The sequence below is a fragment of the Chrysochloris asiatica genome, unplaced genomic scaffold, assembly GCF_000296735.1.
Source record: "Chrysochloris asiatica unplaced genomic scaffold, ChrAsi1.0 scaffold00039, whole genome shotgun sequence".
NCBI lineage: Eukaryota > Metazoa > Chordata > Mammalia > Afrosoricida > Chrysochloridae > Chrysochloris > Chrysochloris asiatica.
This window is the reverse complement of record NW_006408557.1, coordinates 17,962,476-17,969,475: the sequence shown is the minus strand read 5'-3', so window position 1 is coordinate 17,969,475 and position 7,000 is coordinate 17,962,476.

Genomic DNA, 7,000 nt, shown 5'->3' with positions numbered 1-7,000 from the left:
AAGCCTTGACTGCTCTCCTTGATCCCCCTGAAACTTGGATGGTGGTCCTCCAGGGCAGGATATCCCGCTGAGAGTCAGGGAGTGCTGGCAAATGCTGTCAACTGTCCCTTTCTACAATAAACAAATACTTTTCTTTGAGTCTTGCTGTGTGATTTTTGATGTCCCAGCACAGAAGTCCTTTGGTGGGCTTGGAGACAAAACGTCCAAGCCATATGTGGGTCTTGTTAAGGAACATCTGGGCCAATTTGGGAAATGACTGAGCTGTTTCTGTGCCACATCTGAGTCCTATGTAGATAGTGTTCAAGGTCTTTGCCACCTCTCTAGGCTTCAGGAATAAGAAAATCAGTTCCTCCCTCCTGCCTTCCATGTCAGCCTCAAGGCTACTTTGCTAGGACATGTACATTTTATCAAATGCACAATGTAGTGGATCGAGGGCACTTTGAATAGTATGACTCTGAAGACAAATGAACTAAACTTTGAGTTCTGGCCGGGCCACCCATTGGTTGTATGACCCTGGGATACTGCTCCCCTTCTCTGGGCCTCAGTTTCTTTCTCTGTAAAATGGGTTGAGTTATAGCCTCACATTGGAAGTCATTGTTGTAGTTGTTATTGTTAAAGTGCTGTCAAGTCAGTTCTGACCCATAGCAACCCTGTATAGGGTTTCCAAGGAGTGGCTGGTGAGCTTGAACTACCAACCTTGCGGTTCAAGCCGACTTTGCAGTCCTGCGCATTAACCCACAAACCCACACCAGGACTCCTTGGAGGTCATGGTGAGGATTCAATGAGAGAGAATAGTTCCAGACACATGGCAGGAGCTCAAGCATTATCAGCTAGGGGTGATATCATCCTTACAATTGTTACCTGAGCTCCAGGAAGCCAGGCCTTATCACTGAAGGCCCTTCTAGTACTGAAAGTTCATAGCTGTCACTGTCTCACTGCCTGATGCCAGGAGGTTCCAGACAGACAAGAGAGCTCCTGTTCTCCAGACCCCAGGCTACAGGAGCATGCAGAGCCCTCCACTCACACAGGAGCCTTTCAGGAAGGTGTGGGTGGGTGCTTCCGGAAGAGGTATTTCTCCACTTCAAGGCACGAACATTTAAATCTCAACTCTGCAGGCCTGTTGGCCCAGGTATAGAACAGGTCACAGTCTGGAGAGGCACCCTAGAGAGGACTTCTATCACAAGTCATGGGCTAGGACTTGAGGCCCTTACACCACACTGCTAACACTGAGCAGTTACTGAGAGGCAAGCTGTTTGCTGAGGCTTCCCCAGACTCACAACCACACGGTGGTCTGAGAAATGGGTATGAATTTGTTCCATATTCAATATGTTTCTTTGTTTTTCTGAATAGTATTAAATCTGGGTTTGAGTCCTTACTCACCTGGGAGCTGAGAAATCAATCTCCATTTTGCTTAGGATAGGTCCCTTCTGGTCCTCTGAGGCTACACAAGGATCTGTCGGGGGAGAAGGACTCCAAGGAAGCTGGCAGATGGCGGTGGTGGTGGTGTGCCGTGGAGTCGGTTTCTACTCATAACACCCCTGTATATGGTTTCTGAGGCTGTAAATCTTTACAGGAGCAGGAAAGCCTCATCTCTCTCTCACAGAAGGGCTGGTAGTTTCGAACTGCTGACCTTGAGGTTATCAGCCCGACTCGTAACCACCATGCTACCAGAGCCTCTGATTTTGTTGCTGCCTAGTCATGAAGACTCCCAATGAGAAGGATTGGTATGGTGGCCGCAGTGATGGACTCAGATGTAGCAACAATTGTGAGGTTGGCGCAGGACTGAGCAGTGTTTTGCTCTGTTGTGCATAGGGTCACTATGAGTCGGAACCAACTTGATGGCCCCTAACAACAACAAATCATGATAATGGAGCCCTGGTGGTATAGTGGGTTACAAGATGGGCTGGTTTTTGAATCACCACATGGTTGGCGATTCAAATCCACCAGCCACTTCACAGGAGAAAGACGAGGTTTTCTGCTCCCAAAGAGATTTATAGTCTTTGGAGCCCTATACAGGGTTGCTATGAGTTAGAACCAACTCCCCAGCACGTAACAATAGCAGTCCTGATGAAGGGGGTCTCTCTGTCCCACCCACATGATCCCACTGAACAGTTCAGACCAAGCTGAGGCATGGGGATTCTTCTCCAAATCAGCCATGGCCACAGCTCCCAGGATTCCAATCACCGAGTCATCTGGGGCTTCCTGGGAAGTGATCAATAATTCCAGCTTCCTCACCCCTTGTGGGGTTGGGGCAACTCTGAGGCATGTGTTCTACACTGGCTCACAGAGCTCCCCACAGAACGTAACCCCCGTTGTCCATGTGAGCTGGGTAACACACTCTATTGGCTGCCCCCTCTTCCCTGTCTTACATCCCACTCTCCAAATCAACCACCTGCACCCAAACTCCTGTTCCAAGGCCTGCATCTGAGGAACCCAAACCAAGACAAGCATTTGCTCTAGGCAAGTGTCACAGAAATGCCTGCATTGGCCATAGACCTTCATTCACTCAGCTTTCTCCATGGGGCCATAGTCCAAGTTCTGCCATCCTCTCCCACTGACCAAATGAAGAAACTGAGGCTCTGGCGGCTCAACCCAACTGCCAAACAGCCCTACCCATCAGCCTACACTGCCTCCCCTCTACTTCATCCCCCTCCCTTGGGTCACTACCTCCCAAACAGGAGAGGGACTGGCCTCTGTTGTCAACTTCCTTCCAATTTGGGGCAAGAACCCTCAGACTCAGAATTTCTAAGTCCGACCTTCCTGGGCTAAAAAGCTCTGGTGGTGCAGTGGTTACAAATCAGGCTATGAACCTTAAGGTCAGCAGTTCAAAACTACCAGCTGTTCCGTGGGAGAAAGATGAGGCTAATTCTGCTCCCGTAAAGATTTACAGCCTCAGAAACCCTGTACAGGGTTGCTATGAGTCGGAACCGACTCCATGGCACATCATGACCACACCACAACCACGACCTTCCTGGGCTGGAGGAAGGAAAACATCTCAGTTCCCTCTGAGTCTTAGCAGCAGCAAAGAAAAAAACACAAAGTAATATCTCAGTGAACTACTCAACTTCACAGGAATTAGTAATGCCTTCATTTTATTGATGAGATGTCAAGTAACACACGGCTGGTAAATGATGGCACTGGATTGGACACCAAGAGCTCACCCATTTGACTCTGGTACCCCTGACCTGAATCCACAATAAGACCCACTCTTCTTCTTCCTCAAAATGAGGAAGAAGCATTCCTCTTAACAGATCAATAAGCTGAGACTGAGACAGAGTCCGTGATTATTGACTTGTACCTCTCTGTGTCTTTCCCAGACCTTCCCTTTCAGGAAGGAGACCCTCAGAAATCTCCCAACAGAGTAAGATAAACAGAGTATCTTACTCCCAACAGAGTATCTTACTCTCAACAGAGTAAGATAAACAGAGTCCATGAAGATCCAGCCAAATTGTTCCCTCGTAGAGGGCGTCCATGGTGTGGCGCTGCAGGATAACGTATTGGACTAAAGGCCAGTTTGAACCGCAAGGTCAGCAATTCAAACCCCCCAACCGCTCCTTGGAAACCCTAAACAGGGTCTCTATGAGTTGGAACTGACTCAATAGCACTTAACAACACTTAACAGGGAGTCCTGGTGTGGTGCTGTAGGATAAGCACTGGACTGCTAGCCACAAGGTCAGTGGTTCAAACCCACCAGCTAGAAACCCTATCAGGGTCGCTATGAGTCGAATCTGACTTGATGGAACTTAACAACAACAATTCCATTTAGAGGGGGTAGCACCATGGCTCTGTAGGATAAGCACTGGACTGCTAACCACAAGGTCGGAAGTTCAAACCCACACGCCGCTCTATAAGAGAAAGATGAGGTTTTCTACTCACAAAAAGATGTATAGCCTCAGAAACCCGCTACAGGGTCACTATGAGTTGAAACAAATTCCATTTAGAAGGGACCCAGGTGGTTCCTTGGATTGAGGTCGGAGGTTAGAACCCACCAGTCACTCCCGACTCCAAAATCCTATGGAATTGTTCTATTCTGTCCTTTCGGGTCACAGCATTGAGTTTGCCTTTAGGCAATTCCATTTAAAGAAGCCCAGTTTTGGAAGGGAAGGGATACATCGCTGCTTCCATCAATAAATATCCAGGTGAATCAAATGAGGAAATAAATCTAGAGCCTTCCTCTGCCCCAGGCAGAAGGTGGCCAGTACTTAGTAGTAATGTTGACACCTAAGCAACAGAAATGAGGAGGACTTAAAATGATGATCCTTTAAAGCATCCTCCAGCCCAGGAAGTCCATGATTTTCTGAGCTTCTAGAAAAAGCCCAGTTCACTTAATAAGTGCTCCAAAATCATATTAACATTGGCCATTTGCTTTTAACCTCAGTCCAAGTGAAAATTTCAGACCTACACACAACTAATCAAGCAGTTCCTGCTGAGCTGCTGGCTTTCAGAACTCACCAGTCCTTCAATCTCCAGCTGAAGAACGGTGTTTAATACCTGATCTGAGCTGTGAGGAAGAAAATCCACATGCCATCTAGAGACGAGTCGCATCCTCCATTGGACAGTGTTAATGAAAGAGGTCGATGCTATGCACACTCACAGTGCTGACCCACAGGATTCCCACAAAGAGGGCCTCTGCATAACCGTGTGATTGCAAGTGAAGACTCAGGGTCTCAAGTTTACAGTGTGCCTGATTCCCCATCATTGGAAGGGTAATTCTCTCCGTGGGCTCTGTGAACTTGAGTAAATCACTTAACCTCTCTGAGTCTGTTTCTTCACCTATAAAATGGAAATTAAAATAAGTAACTTTTGAACAAATCTTTCCTGTGTGCCAGACTTCATGGTGACATCTAAATCAGTTGCCTCACTGAACCTTCACAAGAGACATGTTAAATACCAAGAGACATGTTGTTGTTGTCAGGTGCCATTGAGTCGGAACCAACTCATGCACAGCAGAACGAAACAACGTCCCATCCTGGGCCAACCTCACTACCGCTGCCACACTTGACACCATCAATGATGCCACCTGGCCGATCCATCTCGTTGGGGGTCTTCCTCTTTTTCTCTGACCCTCCATCTGGTAGATTTATTATTTCCAATTTACAGAGGCGAAGAGTGAGGCTCAGAAAGAGGAAGTAACTTGTCTACAGTCACACAGCTATGAGAATGCTGACTATTTGAAGCCCAGCCTGTTTGGCTTCAGAAGTGATATCCTTGACAGTTATACCACAACAGAAAATTATGGTGTGGAATAAGTTGAGAAAAGCATAGACGTGGGGAAAGGACATGAGGAAAGGCCACAAGTGGTTGCCTTCCCCCCTCCCCAGTCTCCCCTCTAGCTCTTACCTGTCTTCTCCACTATGCTCTCCCTCCTTTGATGTCTATGGCTACCACATCCTGTCTTAGAAGCACCCCGCCCTTGCCAAATCCTGGAGGCCACATCCCAGGCTCCACAGTTCTGATGTCCTTCCAAAGGGAAAGGACCCACCCCCAAACCACAAGGACCTGCCCACTTCCTGGGGTCTGTGGGCCAAACTCAGGACCAGAGCCTGCCCCATGGGCTTCAGTGACAGATTCTATTGATTTTGGCCAGAAGCCCCTTGCCACCCAGTGCCAGGGGGACCCCTTCCCCCACTGAAGAGCTCTTTTGAATGTCCCACCCAGTTCAGAGCACAGGTTATAAACGTTGTGTCTTTCTGGGAAGTTGGAGACAAAGACCAGGAGAGTCTCTGGACAGGCCAGTTCTGGAGAGGTAAGACAAGGATGCCAACCTGGGCATTTCTCCAGCATGTCTTGAGCACCTACAATAATATGGGGAAGTAGTAGCATCTAGGTTCTTAGCATCAGGAAAAGCTGGGTTCAAATCCCAGCTCTGTCACCTCACCACCATGGTGATGAGGACTCAATGATGAGATGAAGCTTGCAATGTTCCCAGTATGGTTGCTGGTTCATAGTAAGAAGAAGTTGGGTTTGGCACTGATGGGTCAAGGCATGAGCTGGAAAGGGCTGGAAGACAAGTGTGAAGTGCTAAGGACAGGGAGGGAGGAGTTGATTGAGAAATGTGCCTGACAGAGGGACACTGCCTGGAAGCAAAATACCATTAGTCCTGGTATGGAGCTGTAGGATCAGCAGTGGACTGCTAACCACAAGGTTGGCGGTTCAAACCCACCAGTTGCTTCTTGGAAGCCCTATACTGGATCACTTTGAGTCAGAACCGACTCAACACACTTAACAACGATAATATTACAAGTATAAATTCCAAAATTCACATATGCAAATAAACAAACAGTTAAGTTAATACTTCTATCACCCAATTTAATCACTATTTTGAGCACTTGTACCACCAAGTAGCAAACAACTTCCTGATGTTGCTGATTCTAAGCACCACAAGGATTTTCTCCAGCATGCCAAGGTAGGCTCAGTCACTTTTGAGGGTCTCTTGCCTCCACTCAAGGGCAGTGGTTGCACTCTGGGTGGCTTCTTGATGGGTGTGGCATTGGGCAGTGGCAGTGATGACTCCTGGGTGGACCCTAATTAAATTGGCTTCTGCCAAAGAAATATCTGCCTTGCAGTCCCAGAGACTGCGCCCCCTCGTGGTGTGCCCTTTCCCATCACCAAAGGCCTCTGCCTGTAGGCTCTGAGGTCGCAGCCAGACTCAGCTCATTGAGCAGGGCAGAGTTTAAGATGGTAGGAACTGGTTGGTGGGTGGAAATATTGAAGTAGCTCCCTACTAACTAGTAAAAAAGTCATGGTTTCAAGCCCCCAAGTGCCTACCCCATCACCTGAGAATGCCGTCCACCGGGCCTCCTCAAGCTCCAGAAACTTCCAGGGTTAAAAATCATCTTTCAACCATTCATAACATAGTCCAGTCACTGTGACGGCTCATGCGCACTCATTGCTTGCTAAGTGTTTTGCACATATTTATCATCTCAGTCTACAACTGTTCTCATCTCACAGATGAAACAACTGAGGCATGGAGAGGTCAAGAAACTGGCTCATGGTGTTA